This window comes from Rattus norvegicus, chromosome 13, assembly GCF_036323735.1.
Source record: "Rattus norvegicus strain BN/NHsdMcwi chromosome 13, GRCr8, whole genome shotgun sequence".
Classification (NCBI taxonomy): Eukaryota; Metazoa; Chordata; class Mammalia; order Rodentia; family Muridae; genus Rattus; species Rattus norvegicus.
This window is the reverse complement of record NC_086031.1, coordinates 109,259,248-109,279,916: the sequence shown is the minus strand read 5'-3', so window position 1 is coordinate 109,279,916 and position 20,669 is coordinate 109,259,248. Positions and strand designations below refer to the sequence as shown.

The 20,669-nt window shown below is 39.5% G+C and overlaps 1 non-coding gene across 1 annotated transcript; it reads left to right on the top strand.

Moving 5' to 3' along the window:
* The first annotated feature begins 607 nt into the window (after window positions 1-607).
* Window positions 608-737, top strand: LOC120096407 (small nucleolar RNA SNORA17). Its single transcript, XR_005492833.1, has one exon. It is a non-coding gene; the product is annotated as a small nucleolar RNA SNORA17 (small nucleolar RNA).
* The last annotated feature ends 19,932 nt before the right edge of the window (window positions 738-20,669 follow it).

Below are 20,669 nucleotides of genomic sequence, written 5' to 3'. Positions count from 1 at the left end.
AGGGGCTCGTGACCCCAAAAGTACAACAATGTCAAGCAACCAGAGCTTCCAGGGACTAAGCCACTACCTAAATACTATACATGGACTGACCCTGGACTCTGACCCCATAGGTAGCAATGAATATCCTAGTAAGAGCACCAGTGGAAGGGGAAGCCCTGGGTCCTGCTAAGACTGAACCCCCAGTGAACTAGACTATGGGGGGAGGGCGGCAATGGGGGGAGGGTTGGGAGGGGAACACCCATAAGGAAGAGGAGGGGGGAGGGGGATGTTTGCCCGGAAACCGGGAAAGGGAATAACACTTGAAATGTATATAAGAAATACTCAAGTTAATAAAAAAAAATAAAATAAAAAAATATAAAAACCAATAAAAAAAAAGAAAGAAAGAAGTACTGAGGCTGTCCCCCCACAAATAATGTTCAAGAAAATGAATTAACATAGGAAAACAACTTTATAATTACCACCAGGTTTAAGTCCTATTTGAAACTGGTTGCCTTGACTTTACCCACCAATAAAACCCCTTTTGTGACTTTCTTTCTAAAATTTCCTTGCTTTTGTTTCATTTCATTTGGTTTAGTTTAGTGACAAGATCTTGGGAATCATAAGATCTACTGACCCCAGAGGCGCTGCAGGAATGGATAATGTGTCACACGTGGCCATAGGTGGTAGACAGGAGAGAGGCTATGTCTACTCTCCATGTTCTGACCTATGAACATCTGGATGATTAATAGCTCAACATTCCCTGAAAAAAGGCAAGCCTGAGGCAATCAGTCTGGTGCCAGGCAGGCCCAAATGGGCTCCCAGGACAGGGAGCAAGCCTGAGACCACAATCATTTTGGCAGCAGGCAAACTTGGAGGAAGCAGACCATACCTGAAATGACCCCTGCCTGGCACCATAATGCACAGGCAGGGCAAAGCACTCCAGAGATGACCCCAGACACTCGGAGACCCCAGGTGCCACTTAGAAGAGCAAGTAAGTGGTGGAGAAATGGAAAAGAAACAGAAGAATGTCGGCACAATAAAAAGAGGCAGAACTAAAGATTTGAGGGTGTGAGAAATAGCTTGTGAGTAGCTGATGATGCTATCTGGGATCCTGGCCTGTGCTGCCACCAGGGGCCATGTCTGGGTCTGTGGCCCTGTAGCAGCAGGGGTCTCTTACCACCAAAGGCCAGATGTTACTGGTCTGGGCTATGCCCACGGACATATGAATGTGTCAGGGCTGTGCAGAACTGATCCCACTCCTTACCTGGGAATTGTGGGAGAGCTGACCTTGGAGCTGCAGCATTTGGGAGAGTGGGCCCTGCACTTTGCCTGAGCAGCTCAGTAGAGTGGATCCTGGTGGCAGGGGATCGGGCAAGCTGGCCTGAGGATGTGAGCCGTGAAAGCTGGCCCTGTCACTTGTCTGCTTGCGGTGACTTGGGCAAGGGAGGATACCGGGCCCCCACGCACACACCCCTTGCACCTATGGCAGGAAGAAGAACTGGCCCAGAGGTCAGCAGAAGAGGAGAGCTGGTCCCGCCTCTCACCTGCTGTAGCACTCAGGGTACCAGACCTGTACCTCACTGAGGCAGCACAGTAGAGCTGACCCTATATGTGGGGGTTGTGGGGGATCTGGCCCTGGAGTCATGAAAGCATAAAAGCTGTCCCTGCACTTCCTCTAAGCAGCACAGTAGAGTTGGCCCTGAATATGGGGGTTACAGATGAGCTGGCCCCAAGGGTGTTAGCGCGGGAGAGATGGCCCTACCTCTTGTCTGCTGGGCAGTGGTGCAGACAAAAGAGAAACACCTTATCCCTTGCCGTCTATGGCAGGAAGTAGGACTGGCCCTGGTGTTACGAGAGTGGGGAAACTGGCCATATCTTCCACTAACTGCAGCACGTGGGAGAGCTGGCTCTGCACTCTACCTGGGCAGCAGGGTAAAGCTGGTCCTGGTTGCAGCGTTGCTGATAATGGCTCCGCGGGCACGAGAGTGGGAGAGTCCGTGACTGACCGGTTCAGGTACCTCTCAGGAAGGCAGAAGAGAAGAGTAAGAAAGAGAGGGGCAGAAGTTCCCACACAAGGCAAACGAAAATTAAATGATTTGATCTTTGAACACATGTACTACACTTGAGTAGACTGTAGATAAAGAACAACACTTGCATTTTGATTTTGGAAGTGGTATACAAAATTACATCACAATCAGATGTAGAGTTTCACCAAAAAGGTAGTTTGCTGCTAGTACTTTTTTGAATGTGGAATCTGCATTTCCATCGTTAAAGTTCATACAATACCTATTACAATACTTAAACCTGGCATCGAGTTGTACCTTACCTTTAAAGCAAATCAACAGGGATACATTTACATGTTTGGTCTCTGAATCTATTTTCATTGGCTTTATTTACATGTCTTCAACTGGTAGCAATGATAAAACCTCATATTTAGATTGCATACTTCCTCTCAGTTGCATTCAAATTTCACTTAACGATTTAACGATTTCCTAACACCATGCTCCACAACCTTTTCTGATCACCAGAATCTCCTGGAAACTTTTTATCATGTCTCTGGCCACAGCTCACCTGATTCAGTAGCTTTTAGGTAGGACATGGGAATCCTGGTATTAAACTGAAAAGAATCTCCTCAAGAAAGTACATAAATCAGTCAAAAATGACAACTACTGATCCAAGAAGCAGGGAATTACTTCTCAGGTGATCTGTCTCTGTCTTCTCAGTTTTTCAACACCAACTCCTGTAGGAGGACACTTCAAAGGGGTTTGCTTGAAAGCTGAAAAAAGTGACCACAGGACAAGCATAAACAATCAAAGCCTAAATTTTATATCTTATGGAACTACTTTATGAATTTTGAGTACTTTAGCTATTAACTCTTTTAAAAAACATATACTTGTGATTTATAAAAATAGTATCCAACAACAATTTTATTATAACATTATAATTTCATACTATCCTACTTTAAAACATAGTTGTGATATTAATTTCAATATTTTTTATTTCCTTATAGTCTCTTCATATCTGAATTTTAAAAAGTGAAAAAATATAATTTATCAAGATACTTTAAAAACCTTGGTTGAATATGAAAACTATAAATATTGCAAAAAGAATCTAAGAATATTACAAATTTGAGTGATTGATGACATTTATATTTCTACAGGATTTCACTGCAGTATCTATTTCTTTAAATCCATGGCCTGGGACAAAGCCCGCTTGTAAAGCCCTTGGCAGCTCGCATGAAACCCTAGGTTAGACCTGAGGCAACATCCACAAAGATCTAGTCTGTGATTATAATTATGGGATTAGTGTAATAATGTTAGCTTCTTTTTCTTTTTTCTCTTTAAATTAATTTTACATCCTGACTGCAGTTTCCTCTCCCTCCTCTCCTCACAGTCTGTCCCCCACTCCTCCTCCCTTTCTCTTCGGTCTTGGGTTTTTTACGTAGGCACATCTATTGAGGCTGGATGAGGCAGCCCAGTGAAGGAAGAGTCCCAAAGGCTGCAGAGTCAGAGGCAGCCCCTGTTCTCTGTTAGGAGCCCCACATGAAAACCAAGCTACACAGCTGTTAAATGTGTGCAGAGGGCCTAGGTCAGGCCCATGTGTGCTTTTTGATTAGTGGGCCTGGGTTAGTTGACTCTATAGATTTTTCTGTGGTGTCCTAGACCCCTCCGGTTCCTTCAAGCCTTCTTTCCCCCTCTTCCTCAAGGTTCCCTGAGCTCTGTCTAATGTTTGGCTGCATCTGAGTCCATCAGTTGATGAATGAAGCCTCTCTGATGGCCACTGGTTAGCCATTCTCTCAATTTCTGCTCCCTCTCTACCCCTGAACATCTTGGAGGTAGGACAAGTAAGTTGAAGATTTTGTGCCTTATTTTTCACAAAACCCAGAGAATTAAAACTTTCAATTTTTAAGAGCAAATTTTGAATTTGCTCTTGTCACACTTGCTCACCTAGGAAAGCACCAGAAAAAGAAGAATTGAAAAGCAAGTGCAGTGGACCTTGTCTCCTATTTCCTATGGGAACTCTTATGAGAATTTAAGAAGAAGCCCATGGGAGAAGGAAGGAAGTTAATTTAATTATGTAAGTCATGTCAACCAGAGAATGCTCTATTAAAATAGTACTAAGACTTAATAACTGCTGGTGGAGTAAAATTAAACTCTTTTAAAGTCCACACATTTAGAAATATAATCTAACTAAATATTTTACTTTGAAATATAACTATGACTTAGGAGTTTTTGCCTGTGTTAAACTGATTTTTTATTTTTTGAGCTGAGGACGGAACCCAGGGCCTTGCGCTTGCTAGGCAAACCCTCTACCACTGAGCTAAATCCCCAACCCTGGTTAAACTGAATTTATTGAATTATTTGTTGTTTTCTTTGGTTGGCTTCATTTAGGTTTTCTCTTTGTTTGTTTGCTTATTTTTGCTTGTTTATGTTTTTGAGACAAGGTCTCACTACACAGTATAGGCTGGCGTCAAACACAACCACCCTGTCTCAACTTCCCTAGTTTTGAGATCCCAGTTGAGTACCACTATAGCTGGCTTCACTTTAACTCTTGCAAATAATTATTCTTAGCAACTGATAGTCCAGAGATAGAAACAACTTTGTCTTCTCAGAGACTTAGAGGAAATCCTTTGTGGCAGTTATAAAGAATTTGTGGTGGATATTAAGTCAGGACAAATAACCAATAACCAGGAAAACTTTTAGGGCAAAGCTAGCTTGAATAAATATATAAATATAATTACAAATATGGATAATTTGTTAAACTTTTAACTTTCAAGTGTTAAATGCCTAAATTCAGTATGCTACATAAAATGGCTTACAAGAAGTACATGTTAAACAAACAATAACGTTACAATGTTGATATCTCTACTTAAGACAGTAATGCCATAGAATTGTCCAATTTGCTTCTCTTAGCTTAGGACACATCCACATAAGCACATTGTTCTGGGAAACTGAGATGATAATTACAGCTTTCTCCTTGTTGATGACATTACACAATATTTAGATCATCTTTGTCTACTACTTTTAGAAGGAGCAGGAGCAGAATTATTTGTACTTCAATAGTTTTATCCATGGTATAATTAATTTAAGACATTAAACAGTTGATTATGGACTGAGACAGTATGGCTTGTGTGGGCAAAAGTTTACTTCAGAGTTCTGAGCACACAAGAGGACCTATTTTAACTCCAGCACTGATAAGGAAGGGAAAAGGAGAGAAAGAGAGGGAGTGGGAAGAGGAGCGCTAGAGAGTGGAATAGCCAGATACAAACTGTTAAAAGGGGTGGCAGCAAAACTAGGCAGGGCTTTAATTAGGTAGGAGGAAGGGAAGTCAATACAAAGGGGATGGGGCAGTTAAGGTAAACCTAACACTAAGGGGGAGGGAGAAGAAGGAAAGGAAAGAAAAATTAGTAAAGAGAAAGATAAAGCAGATCAAAATTTGTCATTAAGCCAAGACAAGTAAAGAACAAATGACTTAAGGAATTTTGAGAACTAGTTAATCTTTTTGTGGATAAATGGAAAAATATAATGCCTTGCATAAGGTCCCCAAGAAGGCATAGGAATTTGTTTAGCATAGGCACATGCTGTTTGGGTTACCAGTCATGTTTGGATACCATACAAATAGGGAGGTAGAGAAAAGAGGACCTATGGCTTATGTGCCAGTCAGCCTAGCCAAACCAGTGTGAGCCAGGCTAGTATGAGCCCTTGTCACAAAACCAAACAAAACAAGATGGGTAAGCCCCGAGGTCATTGTGTGACCTCCATACACACTCGTGGACAGATGCATATGTAACTACATATATGATCACATATAAACATATGTATATATTTATATACACATAAAATCATGCTGTTTGACAAATTCACTAAGGTTATAGTTTTAGTATATCTATTAGTTTGCCATTATACAATTTGTAAAATATCTCAAATGTATATAAGGACATCTAATCTGTAAAAGAATTTGAGAGTATTTAGAAAATGGAAGAAAATTAGTCAGTGTGGTACATGGCTATAATCCTAGCACTTGTGAGTCTGAGGTAAACATATTGCAAATACTGAGCCCATATCTGAAAAGAGAAAGAAGGTTGGACCTAGCCCCTCACACATATATAGCAGATGTGCAGCTTGGTCTTCATGTGGATCCCCTGGACAACTGGAGCGGGGTCTTAACCTCCCCAAACTAAGCTGTCTTTTGGCCTCAGTGGAAGAGAATGTACCTAATCCTGCAGTGACTTGAGGTGCCAGGGTGGCTTGGTACCCGGGGGCACCTCCCCCTTCTCAGAGGTGAAGTGGAGGGGGATGGGAGGAGAGGGGGTACTGCAATCAGGATGTAAAGTGAATATATTAATGGAAGAAATAAGAAAGAAACAAATTAAAACAAATGTTACTCTGTTTATTATTTCCTTATTCAAGTAACTTAGCTAACACCCTGAATGTTTGCCAGTTGCTAAGAAAATCCCAGGATAAGTATAATACTTCTTAACCATCCCACAGAAAGCACCAATGTTTCTTGATCTTATATAGGGATTTTCCAAAGAGGAGAAAGAAGCCTTTTATCCAATGATCCTTATGGGAATTCACTAAAAATCATTAGAAAGTTTCTGATTATTAAAAACTTCACAAAGTGCAAATATCCTTTAGTAAGCATGAGTATAAGCCAGGAACGCTCAAGCATTGCAATTGTTCTATTACCAACCTCTGGATTCCACTGCCTCTGTGTATCTTTTCACATGTGACTTTGAAGAATAATTTATTTCTAATCCAGAGCAAGAATTGCTGAGTTGAAAAAGCAGAAGTAAGGATAGAATTTTTTTTGTTTTTTTGTTTTATGTTTTACAGATGAGGTTGTTGGCCCATTTTCTGTTTTAAAAGCGCTGAAGACTTAAAATTAACAAACTACAAGTCCATAGATAGTTAAGGACTGCAGAATCAGAATCACCTTTTTCGATAAAACAAGTTCAGGGTTACATGATCTGACCAAACCCTGTCCTCAGATACTAATCGTGTAATAGGGTTTGCACTGGCACCTGGGGCTCCATTCTTAGACACCATATTAGTTCTTTTGTGTAACTGTGACCAAAACACATAATTTACAGAAATTACACAAGTCAGGAAAGATTCATTGTTTCATGGTTTCAGAATTTTTCAACCCATCTTAGCAGGGAATGTTCGCTGGAGCATCTTAGTTCATGGAAATGGATGCAGTGTATGAGGAAGTAGACTGTGTTTGAACCGGAGGCCTCACAAATAATTTTTAAAGCCCATTCTTACTTTATTCCAGCTAAACCTCTCTTTGAAAAGATTCTATGGCTTCCAGCTAGAGAATAACGACATGAGCCTGTTGGGAATATTTCAGATTCAAACAATATCAGGAGCAGAGAAAAATCTAAGATCATCAGCTTCAGACACCACTCTCAGGATGAGCAGCCCTACTTCGATGAAGGTGAGTGGTGGTAATGGGAGACGTATCTAACAGTCAGCACAGACTTATGACAAGATGTGACAGGGCGATGGCATGCTCTACATGCATAGGATGGCGCTGATGTAGATTAACGACTGGTAATTTTAGGACTAAAGAAAAGAGCTGAAGGTAAAGCATGGTTATTAGGATGGACATACAGATGGCATGGCTTGTCAGTATTTACTGAGTGATATTACCATTACAAGTAAACTGAGAAGATAGAGCCAGAAAGCCAACGCCCACAAATGACAATGCTACAAAGAGTAAAACTGAAACGCATGTGCTGTTCAGGTGAACCTAAGTAGAGAGCGCTGGTGAAGCCACATTACTGTCACTAAGATAATCTAAAGTTAAAAATTTTGGGTAAGTCCTCAAATACACTTCTGTCTAATAAGAAATATTACAGCAAACAGAAAGAAAATTAGGATTTTGATCCACTTATAAAAATGTTTAAATCAGATGTAAAATAAGACTTAAAAAGTGCTATGAACCTAAAATTTAACTAGATGTTATTGTTTTTGTAGAAAGTATAATTTTCATCATTCTTTAATTATAAACTATGTTTCATTATGAATTTGTTATATATATCACTGTACTTGATGAATATTTCTGTTCTATTACTCTCCTTTGTTTCCTTTCTCCCCACTTCTGGTCCACTTCCTCCCCTCCCATAGTTCCTGTTCTTTCATGCCGTATGTATAACTTTTAATCTAAATTCAAAATGCGGTATTTGTCTTCTTGAGTCTGGCTTATTTCCTTTACTAAAACAATATCTATTTCCATCTGTTCTCTCCAAAATAAAACAACTATATTTTTATAAATGAATAAACTCAGTTACAAGTATATTATCTGAAGCAAGTGCAAGAAGTAGGAAAATGATAAGAGGACCATAGTTAGGGAGGGGGATTACTAGACAGAGTAAGGGCTGATTACCTGTTATTTGAAGGGAGATGGATAAAATAGGAAAGGCTTTAATGGCGGATAAGGACAGAAGATCAATATAGAGGAAGAAAGAGGGTAAAATAACACTAAGGATGTCTGAAGAAGCCACAAAGAATTATATTAATATTTATTTATATAAAATTACACATATACATGTAATTTATGTGAATACATAAACAGATACAGCTTAAACTCCATGTGGACAGATGATTCTTCTACCAAGACTATTTAACAAAATCCTCAATACCAGACATAAGAAACCACCTTTCACATTGGAGTCCAATGCCATAGACATTGCTCACGGGAATTCAAGAGACTCAAAACAATGCAGGCTATTCCTCTTGTCCTTGGTTACATCCCAGAGGTTAAAGGTAAATTCTTATTGCTGGAGATGCCATATACGTCAGACACAGACCCAGAGGACCCAACATGGATCTGACTTGAAAGCCTCATCTCTGAGGACTAGCTTTCATACTATAGGATTATGCTGTGTAAGCTTCTAAGAGAGAAAAAAAATCAATAACCCTACCAATACACATATGGTATGAGCTATAATAACAACCATCACAGCAAGATGTCCCTAAAAGTGCACCAGTAGCACTTATATCTTGGTAATAATCATCAGTCCTTGAACTGGACGTAAGGCACACTCAACAGGAGGGAAATTATGCCTGACACTGGAAACCCAACCAACTACCCAGGGCCGGTGAGGTCATAGACCTTAAAGGAGAAACTACTACCACCACAGCTAGAATAACTTCTACCCACATTATAAATATTTATCTTTATATCCACAGATAAATGCAGCTTTTAAACTCTGCCCCCATCAAAGAAACTTCTTTGCAACAGGAGACCATTGTAGAAAACAACTTGCTAAAATGCAGAGTACAAGTGATTGATAAAATCGATTCATCCTCAATATAACTCCTGCACCTAAGGCTCAAGGAGATTCTTGGAAGAGGGGGCAGAAAGATTGTAAGAGCCCGAAGACCAGGAAATATGATGTGAGGTTGTGATTCCTTAAAATGACAGAGATATTTTATTCATAGTAGCTCAACAATATGGCTATTTAAACGAGACTTGAAGAAATACAACACCAATAGACAGGTTAACATGGAGAGGGGAAATTTCATGGGGCCCCACCCATAGACAAAAAACTACAGGTAACTCAGGAATGCTGAGAGCAAGAGAAATAATGTTCCCCAGGGATGAGCCCCCAACTGAGGGAAGATAGAAATTCCATGTAGCTTTGATGAATATTTTTGATAGTTAAGGATGTGAAGTTTGTTTTCTTATGCTTATTGGCCATTTGTACTTGTTTTGAGAATTGCACATTCAGTCCATTTCATCCACACTTTTTATATAGGAATATAGAGTCATAGTTAAATATTAACTGACTATTAAAATGATATGTATAAATATTTTAGAAAGTTAATACAAATAAAAAGGTACATACATGTTACAGAAGCAATTTCTAAACAAGAAAACAATAAAAGGTTAAATATTATAACAATAGAAAATTTATTTTTCATTTTGATAATGTATTATTTTAAGTATATTGGCTTATGACCTAATTTTTATATTAAAATAATGGATATTTTAAAAAAGTGTAATCTTTTTTGATCTAATATGAAGTTTAGTTGGTTGGTAGAGAGAACTTAATGAGTAAAATACATTTTATCATATCATAATATCCATAGGAAGAATTGACAATTAATGAATGGGAAACATAAAAATGTACAGTAAAATTATGTAGGTGTCTCATTCAAAGTGAATGAATTACTATTTTATAGTGGCTCATTTATTAATGTATATAATAAAATATGTAAGAGATCATTTGACTAGGTCAATAATAATTAATTTAAACTTAAAATTGATTTAAAAACTCTAAATTAATGTAAGAGAGCTATAAAAACTATAAGCTCTAGAATACAATTTTTGTGTGAGATAACTTCCAAAACAGATATTGCCAGTAATCACAGGGAAAGAGATTTAAGTCCATTCTTTGTTTTCTTAACCAATGATTCCCTCATCTTTAGGAGGCATTGTTAATAACAAGTGCTGCGTCGTCTTGATCCACCATGAAGTCCCATGCAGTTTAGACATGACTAAAGACGGTTTCTTTTTAATTTTAAAATGCATCTCTTAACCACAGACATTTGTTGTTCCAAATTTATTTACCCTTTCTACATGCTTCTCTCACTAACAAACTCTATTGTAATTTAGTTTTACACAAATACGTGTTGAAATCATCTCCAGCGAAGACGATTCCAGGGAATATTATTAGGGGAATAAGTAAATGACATGAAAGAAAGCAGTAGAATGTGTGTGTGTGTGTGTGTGTGTGTGTGTGTGTGTGTGTGTGTCCATATTAGAAATGTCTGAATGCAACTGGAAGTCAGCCTCACTAAGGCACTCTGGGGGCAGTGAAGGATTCACCCATAGTGTATCACAAAAGTGGGCCAGGGACAGAGAGCTGACATGCTTTTCCACCAGCGACCTTGATATACGACTCTGGGAGTCTGACTTACTCTTTAGGGTCCAACATCCACCTATGGTTAGAAAAACTCTATTAACAGTTTTTTTATTTGTACTCAGGAGAACCCAAGGCTACAGCACCACCTACCATAGCCCCTTTCATACAGAAAAAAGATAGTGCCTAAGATAGTCTGACTTGTTTACCTCATTTTATGTGCATTTTTAAAAAACAGAGACCATTTTCATGTCAGGGTTTCATTTGTCTCCAAATCCCCTCTTACGAATATTTCGGTTCCCCCTTTTAAGACGGAGTAAAGCATGTGCACTTTGAGCCTCATGTGGTCTGTGGATTATATCTTGGGTAATCTGAGCATTTGAGCTAATATCCACTTATCAATGAGTGCATGCATGTGTGGGGTTTTTTTTTTTTTGTGATTGGGTTACCTCACTCAGGATGATATTTTCTAGTTCCACCCATTTGCCTATGAATTTCATGAAGTCATTGTTTTTGATAGCTGAGTAGAACTCCATTGTGTAGCTGTACCACATTTTCTGTATCCATTCCTCTGTTGAAGGGATTTGGGTTCTTTCCAGATTCTGGTTATTATAAATAAGGCTGTTATGAACATAGTGAAGCATGTGTCTTTGTTAGATGTTAGAGCATCATTTAGGTGTATGCCCAGGAGTGGTACAGTTGGGTCCTCTGAGGAACCTCCAGACTGATTTCCAGAGTGGTTATACAAGCTTGCGATCCCACCAACAATGGAGGAGTGTTCCTCTTTCTCCACATCCTCGCCAGCATCTGTTGTCACGTGAGTTTTTGATCTTAGCCATTCTGGCTGGTGTGAGGTGGAATCTCAGGGTTGTTTTGATTTGCATTTCCCTGGTGATTAAGTATGTTGAACATTTCTTTAAGTGCTTCTCAGCCATTTGATATTCCTCAGCTGAGAATTCTTTGTTTATCTCTGTACACCATTTTTAATAGGGTTATTTGACTCTCTGAAGTCTAACTTCTTGAGTTCTTTGTATATATTGGATATTAGCCCTCTATCAGATGTATGATTGGTAAAGATCTTTTCCCAATCTGTTGGTTGACATTTTGTCCTAATGACAGTGTCCTTTGCCTTACAGAAGCTTTGCAACTTTATGAAGTCCCATTTGCTGATTCTGGATTTTAGAGCATAAGCCATTGGTGTTCTGTTCCGGAAATTTTCTCCTGTGCCCGTGTGTTTGATATTTTTACCCACTTTTTCTTCGATTAGTTTGAGTGCATCTGGTTTTATGTGGAGGTCCTTGATGCACTTGGACTTGAGCTTTGTACAAGGAGACAAGAATGGATTGATTTGCATTCTTCTACATGCTGACCTCAGTTGAACCAGCAGCATTTGTTGAAAATGCTATAATTTTTCCACTGGATGGTTTTAGTTCCTTTGTCAAAGATCAAGTGACCACAGTTGGGTGGGTTCATTTCTGGGTCTTCAATTCTCTTCCATTGATCTGCCTGCCTGTCTCTGTACCAATACCATACAGTTTTGTTTTGTTTTGTTTTGTTTTTTGTCACTATTGCTCTATAATACAGCTTGAGGTCAAGGATGGTGATGCCCCTCTGAAGTTCTTTTATTGTTGAGGATAGTTTTTACTATCCTGTTTTTGTTTTTGTTTTGTTTTGTTGTTATTGTTGTTATTCCCAATGAAGTTGCAAATTGCTCTTCCTAACTCTATGAAGAATTGAGTTGGAATTTTGATGTGGATTGCATTGAATCTGTGGATTGCTTTTGGCACAATGGCCATTTTTTCTTTTTTCTTTTTTCTTCTTCTTTTTTTTTTTTTCGGAGCTGAGGACCAAACCCAGGGCCTTGCGCTTGCTAGGCAAGCGCTCTACCACTGAGCTAAATCCACAACCCCACAATGGCCACTTTTACTATATTAATCCTGCCAATCCATGAGCATGGGAGATCTTTCCATCTCGTGAGATCTTTGATTTCTTTCTTCAGAGACTTGAAGTTCTTATCATACAGATCTTTCACTTGCTTGGTTAAAGTCACACCGAGGTATTTTATATTGTTTCTGACTATTGTGAAGGTCATTGTTTCCTTGATTTCCTTCTCAGCCTGTTTATCCTTTGAGTAGAGGAAGGCTACTGATTTGTGTGAGTTAATTTTATACCCAGTCACTTTGCTGAAGTTGTTTATCAGGTTTAGTAGTTCTCTGGTAGAATTTTTGGGGTCACTTAAGTATACTATCATCTGCAAATAGTGATATTTTGACTTCTTCCTTTCCAATCTGTATCCCTTTGACCTCTTTTTGTTGTCTGATTGCTCTGGCTAGAACTTCAAGAACTATATTGAATAAGTAGGGAGAGAGTGGGCAGCCTTGTCTAGTCCCTGATTTTAGTGGGATTGCTTCAAGTTTCTCTCCATTTAGTTTGATGTTGGCTCCTGGTTTGCTGTATATTGCTTTTGCTATGTTTAGGTATGGGCCTTGAATTCTGGATCTTTCCAAGATTTTTAACATGAAGCTGTGTTGAATATTGTCAATGCTTTCTCAGCATCTACTGAGATGATCATGTGGTTTTTCTTCTTTGAGTTTATTTATATACTGGATTACATTGATGGATTTCCGTATATTGAACCATCCCTGTATCCCTGGGATGAAACCTACTTGATCATGTTTGATGTGTTTTTGGATTCAGTTTCCAAGAATTTTATTGAGCATTTTTCGATATTCATAAGGGAAATTGGTCTGAAATTCTCTTTCTTTGTTGGGTCTTTGTGTGGTTTATGTATAAGAGTAATTGTGGCTTCATAGAAGGAATTGGATAGCTTTGAGCGACAGCGACGCAAGATGGTAGCCACCACAGGCCCAGGAGTAAAAGTCCCTCAAAATTTTTGACTGTTGAAAGAGCTGGAAGAAGGCCAGAAAGGAGTAGGTGATGGCACAGTTAGCTGGGGTCTGGAGGACGATGAGAACATGACACTCACAAGATGGACAGGCATGATAATTGGGCCTCCACGAACAATTTATGAAAACCGAATATACAGCCTTAAGATAGAGTGTGTGCCTAAGTATCTGGAAGCATCCCAGTCTGTGAGATTTGTATCAAGAGTCAAAATGAGCGGCATGAGCAGTTCCAATGAGGTGGTGGATCCACGAGCCATGGCAGTGCTGGCAAAGTGGCAGAATTCCCACAGCATCAAAGTCATCCTGCAGGAACTGAGGCGCTTGATGTGTTAAAAGAGAACACGAAGCTGCCACAGCCACCAGAAGGACAGTGTTACAGCCGTTAGTCACCAAGGCCCCGGCCTCCCTTTCCCGTCCAACTCAAGTCTTCATTTTCCACAGTAGTGAATTTTCTAGATCCTTCTGTAGACCTCAAAGTACTGGAGAGGAAGCCCCACTCAGACTTCATCCTGAGACACTGCTCTGATACTAACTTCTTGTCCATTTGAAATATGTAAGTTGTGCTGTGTAACATCATCTGTCGACTGTAACCACTGTCTCCCTGATTGAACTTCTGGGATCAAGAAGGTGTGTTGAAATCGATTTCCTTTGGGAGCGGTGGGCACAGATAATGCAACTGTGAACAAACATGTCACACAATCACCTGCTCCTGGCACTCGGCCTGGGTCTGCCTTTGACTGCCCTGCCCTCCACCACAGCTGTGTGGTGGCCCTTAGAATAGATGGGGAGGCTTCAGGTAGCAGTTGTGGGACTGAGCACCGCTGGGCTTGGGGCGCTTTGGCTGCACCCCTGCTTTCTTAAGTCTTAAGTGATTGCCCCATCCAAGCCATGGTCCCTAATCCTCCATTCCCACCCTTGGCCAAAGCTTAGATTGTAACCTCCCTTCCCTCTGAAATTGGCGGGTGAGGAATTCAGGGCTTCCCGTCTCCCCACCTTTATCAAGGGGTGCTGCTTTCCCCTCCTCAAGTCCCTTGTTACCTGTCACCACTCAACACTTGCTGTGACCAGAAGCCACCAGATGAGGTTGGAAGAGCCTGGCCTCCCTCACTTAGCTCCAGACCACACTCATTCACCTGAAACCAGCCTGGGAAAGGAGCGCCGGGTCCGAGGCCCTGCCACCACCATCAGCTCTTGAGCTTTGAGCTCAGGTCTAGAGGTGAACAGAGCAGTCACAGGGCGACCCAGACGGGCCAGCACTCAGGGTCCTTTGATATATGCCTAGAGAAAGGCCATGCGGAGCGTCCTCAGTGCACATGGTTCTGATTTGGCTCCTTTTCCCATAATTGCTTTGCTTTTACACATTGAAGATGTTTGAGCAGGGCTCTCAGTCACCCTGACCACCCATCGGGTCTGGTGTGGAGCCTGACAGCTGGAACGCAAGGCCCTGACCCTTTCAGTGTTGCTCCTCAGACCTTTGGCACGCATGCAGAGGAGCTCTGTGTTACCACATTTGCAGATCATTTGCAGACCAGTGGGCCTGGCTCCTGGCTCATTGCCACGCTCCCCACTCTGTTCAGGACCACTAAATGTTGAAATGTGGATGCATACTGAAATAAAGGCAATTTGTGTATTACAAAAAAAAAGAGAAGAAGGAATTGGATAATAATTTGGACAGTATTGGTATTAGGTCTTCTATGAAGGTCTGATAGAATTCTGCACTGAACCCATCTGGTCCTGGGTTCTTTTTGATTGAGAGACTTTTAATAACTGCTTCTATTTCTTTAGGAGTTATGGGACTGTTTAGATCGTTTATCTTATCCTAATTTAACTGTGGTACCTGGTATCTGGCTAGAAAACTGTCTTTTTCCTCCAGATTTTCCAGTTTTGTTGAATATAGGCTTTTGTAGTAGGATCTGATTTTTTTTTATTTCCTCAGATTCTGTTTTATGTCTCCCTTTTCATTTCTGATTTTATTAATTTGAATACCATCCCTGTGCCCTCTGGTTAGTCTGGCTGATGGTTTATCTATGTTGTTGATTTTCTCAAAGAACCAGCTCCTGGTTTTGTTGATTCTTTTATAGCTCTTTTTGTTTCTACTTGGCTGATTTCAGCCCTGAGTTTGATTATATCCTGCTCTCTACTCCTCTTAGATGTATTTGCTTCTTTTTGTTCTAGAGCTTTCAGGTGTGCTGTCAAGCTGCTAGTGTATGCTCTCTCCATTTTCTTTTTGGAGGCACTCAGAGCTTTGAATTTTCCTCTTAGCACTGCTTTCATTGTGTCCCATAAGTTTGGGTGTGTTGTGGCTTCATTTTCATTAAATTCTAAGAAGTCTTTAATTTATTTCTTTATTTCTTCCTTGACCAAGTTATCATTGAGTAGATTATTGTTCAGGTTCCATGTATATGGCCTTTCTGTTGTTTTTGCTGTTACTGAAGACCAGCCTTAGTCCGTGGTGATCTGATAGGATGCATGGGATCATTTCAGTTTTCTTGTATCTGTTGAGGCCTGTTTTGTGACCCATTGTATAGTCAGTTTTGGAGAAGGTACCATGAGGTGCTGAGAAGAAAGTCTTTTCTATTGTTTTAGGATGAAATATTGTATAAATATCTGTTAAGTCCATTTGGTTCATAACTTCAGTTAGTTTCTCTATGTCTCTGTTTAGTTTCTGTTTTTATGATCTGTTCATTGACGAGAGTTGGGTGTTGAAATCTCCCACTATTACTGTGTGAGGTGCAATGTGTGCTTTGAGCTTTAGTAAGGTTTCTTTTATGAAAGTAGGCAACCTTGCATTTGGAGCATAGACATTCAGGATTGAGAGTTCATCTTGGTGGGTTTTGTCTTTGATGAATATGAAGTATCCTTCCTTATCTGTTTTGATAACTTTTGGTTGAAAGTCGATTTTACTAGATATTAGAATGACTATTACAGTTTGTTTCTTCTGACCATTTGCTTGGAAAATTGTTTTCCAGCCTTTTACTCTGAGGTAGTGTCTGTCTTTGTCACTGAGGTGTGTTTCCTGTATGCAGCAAAATGTTGGTTCCTGTTTATGTATCGAGTCTATTAGTCTAAGTCTTTTTATTGCAGAATTGAATCCATTGATGTTGAGAGATATTAGGGACCAATGATTGTCGTTTCCTGTTATTTTTGTTGTTAAAGGTAGAATTATGTTTGTGTGGCTATCTTCTTTTGGGTTAGTGGAAATTAGATTACTTTCTTGCTTTTTCTAGGGTGTAGTTTCCCTCCTTTTGTTAGAGTTTTCCATCAATTATCTTCTGTAGGGCTGGATCTGTGGAAAGATAGTGTAAATTTGGTTTTGTTATGGAATATTTTGGTTTCTCCATCTATGTTAATTCAGAGTTTTACTGGATATAGTAGCCCAGTCTAGCATTTGTATTCTCTTACAGTCTGTATGACATTTGCCTAGGATCTTCTGGCTTTCATAGTCTCTGGTGAGAAGTCTGATGTGATTCTGATAGGTCTGCCTTCATATGTTACTTGACCTTTTTCCATTACTGCTTTTAATATTCTTTCTTTGTTTTGTGCATTTGGTGTTTTAACTATTATATGACAGGAGGAATTTCTTTTCTGGTCCAATCTTTTTGGAGTTCTGTAGGCTTCTTTTATGTTCATGGTCATCTCTTTCTTTAGGTTAGGGTAGTTTTGTTTTTGTTTTTGTTTTTTTTAATAATTTTGTTGAAGATATTTACTGGCCCTTTAAGTTGGGAATCTTTGTTCTCTTCTATATCTATTATGCTTAGGTTTGATCTTCTCATTGTGTCCTGGATTTTCTGGATGTTTTAGGTTAGGAGCTTATTTTTTGCTTTTTGCATTTTCTTTGATGGTTGTTTCAATGTTTTCTATGGTATCTTCTGCCCCTGAGATTCTCTCTTCTATCTCTTGTATTCTGTTGGTGATGCTTGCGTCTATGACTCCAGATCTCTTTCCTAGGTTTTCTTTCTCCAGGGTTGTCTCTCTTTGTGCTTTCTTTATTGTTTCTATTTCCACTTTTAGGTCCTGGATTGTTTTATTCAATTCCTTCACCTGTTTGTTTGTACTTTCCTGTAATTCCTTAAGGGATTTTTGTGTTTCCTCTTTAAGGGCTTTTACCTGTTTACCTGTGTCCTTCTGTATTTCTTTAAGGGAGTTATTTATGTCCTTCTTAAAGTCCTCTAACATCTTCATGAGTTGTGATTTTAAAAAAAAATCTTGCTTTTCCGGTGTGTTGTGGTATCCAGGGCTTGCTGTGGTGGGAGAACTGGGTTCTGATGATGCCAAGTGGCTTTGGTTTCTGTTGCTTAGGTTCTTGCCCTTGCCTCTCACCATCTGCTCCTCAATGGTGGTATCTGGTCTTGCTACTGTGGCAGTGGCTTGACCCTCCTGTAAGCCTGTGTGTTAGCTCTCCTGGAGACTGGCTTTCTCCCGGTGGGTTCTGGGTGCAGAGAGCTGTGTCATAGGGCCAGCTCTGGGAGCAGGTGGAAACTGGAAGTATCCTGTCCCAGACTGCTCCCAGGTTCCTGTGTCCAGAGGGCTCCAGGTGGGTTCCTCTTGGGCCAGGAACGTGGGCAGAAGAGCCGGTCTCACCTGTGCTCTCAGGATTGTTGCACTTCTGAGAGTCCAGCTCTCTCCCCACGGGATCTGCGTACAGAGAGCTGTGGGATCAGCTCAGCTCCACATGCAGGCAAAAACTGGAAGGATCTAGTTGTCTTTAACATAGTATAAAAGTGAAGACAGTTACAGAAATATGGATAAATAAATGATTCTAAGTTAAGAATCCTTAGGATGTGGAGAGTCAAGAATATTATAATAGACAACAGAGGATAGGATTTAACGTGTGACTAAGAAGAAAGTAAGTCCCCAACTACTGTTTTTCAAGTTAGTAAATGAGAAATAAATTATTTTTTAAAATTATTTATTTATTTATTTATTTATTTATTTATTTATTTATTTATTTTTACATTCCAGATTTTATTTCCCTTCTGGTCCACTGCCCCACCCCCCGACAGTTCCATATCCCATACATCCTCCCTGCACCCCACCCTACCCCATGTCTCCACAAGAATGTCCCCTCCCCACCCACCCCACCAGACCACTAAACTTCTGGGGGCCTCCAGTCCCTCAAGGGTTAGGTGCATCTTCTCTGACCAAACCCAGACCTGGGAGTCGTCTGCTGTATATTAGTTGGGGGCTTCATCTCAGCTGGTGTATGCTGCCTGATTGGTGATCCAGTGTCTGAGAGATCTCAGGGGTCCAGGTTAATTGAGACTGCTGGTCCTCCCACAGGGTTGTCCTCCTCCTCAGCTTTCTCCAGCTTTTCCATAATTCAACCAGAGGGGTCAGCAGCTTCTGTTCATTTGTTGAGTGCACATATCTGCATCTGACTCTTTCAGCTGCTTGTTGGATCTTTTGGAGAGCTGTCAGGATAGGTCCCTTCTTGTGAATACCCCATAGCTTCAGTAATTTTTTAAAAATATTATTTTTTAAAAAAGGAATGCCATAGATGAGTAAAACATTTGTTTAAGTTCAGTATTGGTCAGTTTCTCTTGCTATGAGAAAATATCTGAGAAAATAAGAAACAAATAAATATTAATTTTCTCTCAGTTTTAGAAGTTTCAGTCCATGGTCACTTAGTGCCATGTTCTTGTCCTGTGGTGAGACCATCATGGTGAGCAGCAAAGCTGTTTATTTCATGTGAGCAAAGAAGCATAAAAAAAGAAGGATAAAGGAGTTGGGATAATATCTAGTTCCCAAAGTACATCCCTACTTCTATCACCTCCAAATAGCTTATTCAATTATGAGCCTAATAGATTAACCTATTAATTAATGTGAGAGCTTGTGATCCAATCATTTCCCCAAATTCCCAGTCCATGAACACTGTTGTTTTAGAAACATGGGTTTTAGGAAGCATTTTAGACCCAAACTGCAATGGTAAAGGAGTCTCAGAAACTGGCTATTAGAGAAGAGGAGAGTAAGAGGCTGAAAAATCCTTATGTTTGATATATATTTTTTCTTTGTCTTTATAAAATATTCTAAGTATAAAAATACAATAAAGAACAATTGTCTGCCCAACACAAAATTCAACAATATTTTGCCTCTGAGTGTCAAATTTCCTTCTCTTCTAAAAGTAACAGGTAAACTGTTTAATGTAATTTCTTTCCTCTGTTTTAAAGTATGAATTTTCTTTTCATGTTTTATATTTTTATTAAAATTAATGCATAAGGAATATTGTTTTGCATATTTGAACCATATGTAAATCACATCATATATGTATCCTGTAACTTGCCCTATTTGCTCCAGTATGATTTAAGGCATTATCTATATAGATACATATTGCTTCAATCCACCCATTTTCACTGATAAGCATTACAAAAATTTGCATAGGTATAGCTTTAATACCAGAGTTTCCTCTAAATACACATCTAGAGGTGAGATAGTTGGATCAATACATAAATACATTTTTTACTTTACAATCATTAATATGCCAATTTGTTAATAATACAAAATAATGAGTTTTGCTGTGATTTTCCACACATAAATGTATGGCATGTTGAGCATCTCTACCATCTTAAAATATTTGTTACATAAAAGGAGCAAGTAGAGCAATACAGGCAAAGATCGGAATAAAGAGAATTAAGGGAGTTATTCTATCTCAACAGCAAAGCAGTATGACTTTCACTGCTTTTCTGAACTTCCCATCCTGTCAATTAGATAAAATCTGCCTCTTGAAATAAGCTGGGTTATGACAGAGATGACTTGCACCATCTCCTGCCATTCTACAAGGTGCTTTCCAGAAAGAATGGGGTTTCCACAATGCTGAAATCTGCAGGGAACTGGAGCATACATGGAATACTTTAGAGGCCTTCTGTTAATGTTTAGTATCACATAATACACTAAAAGGAGACTTGCTTATTCCA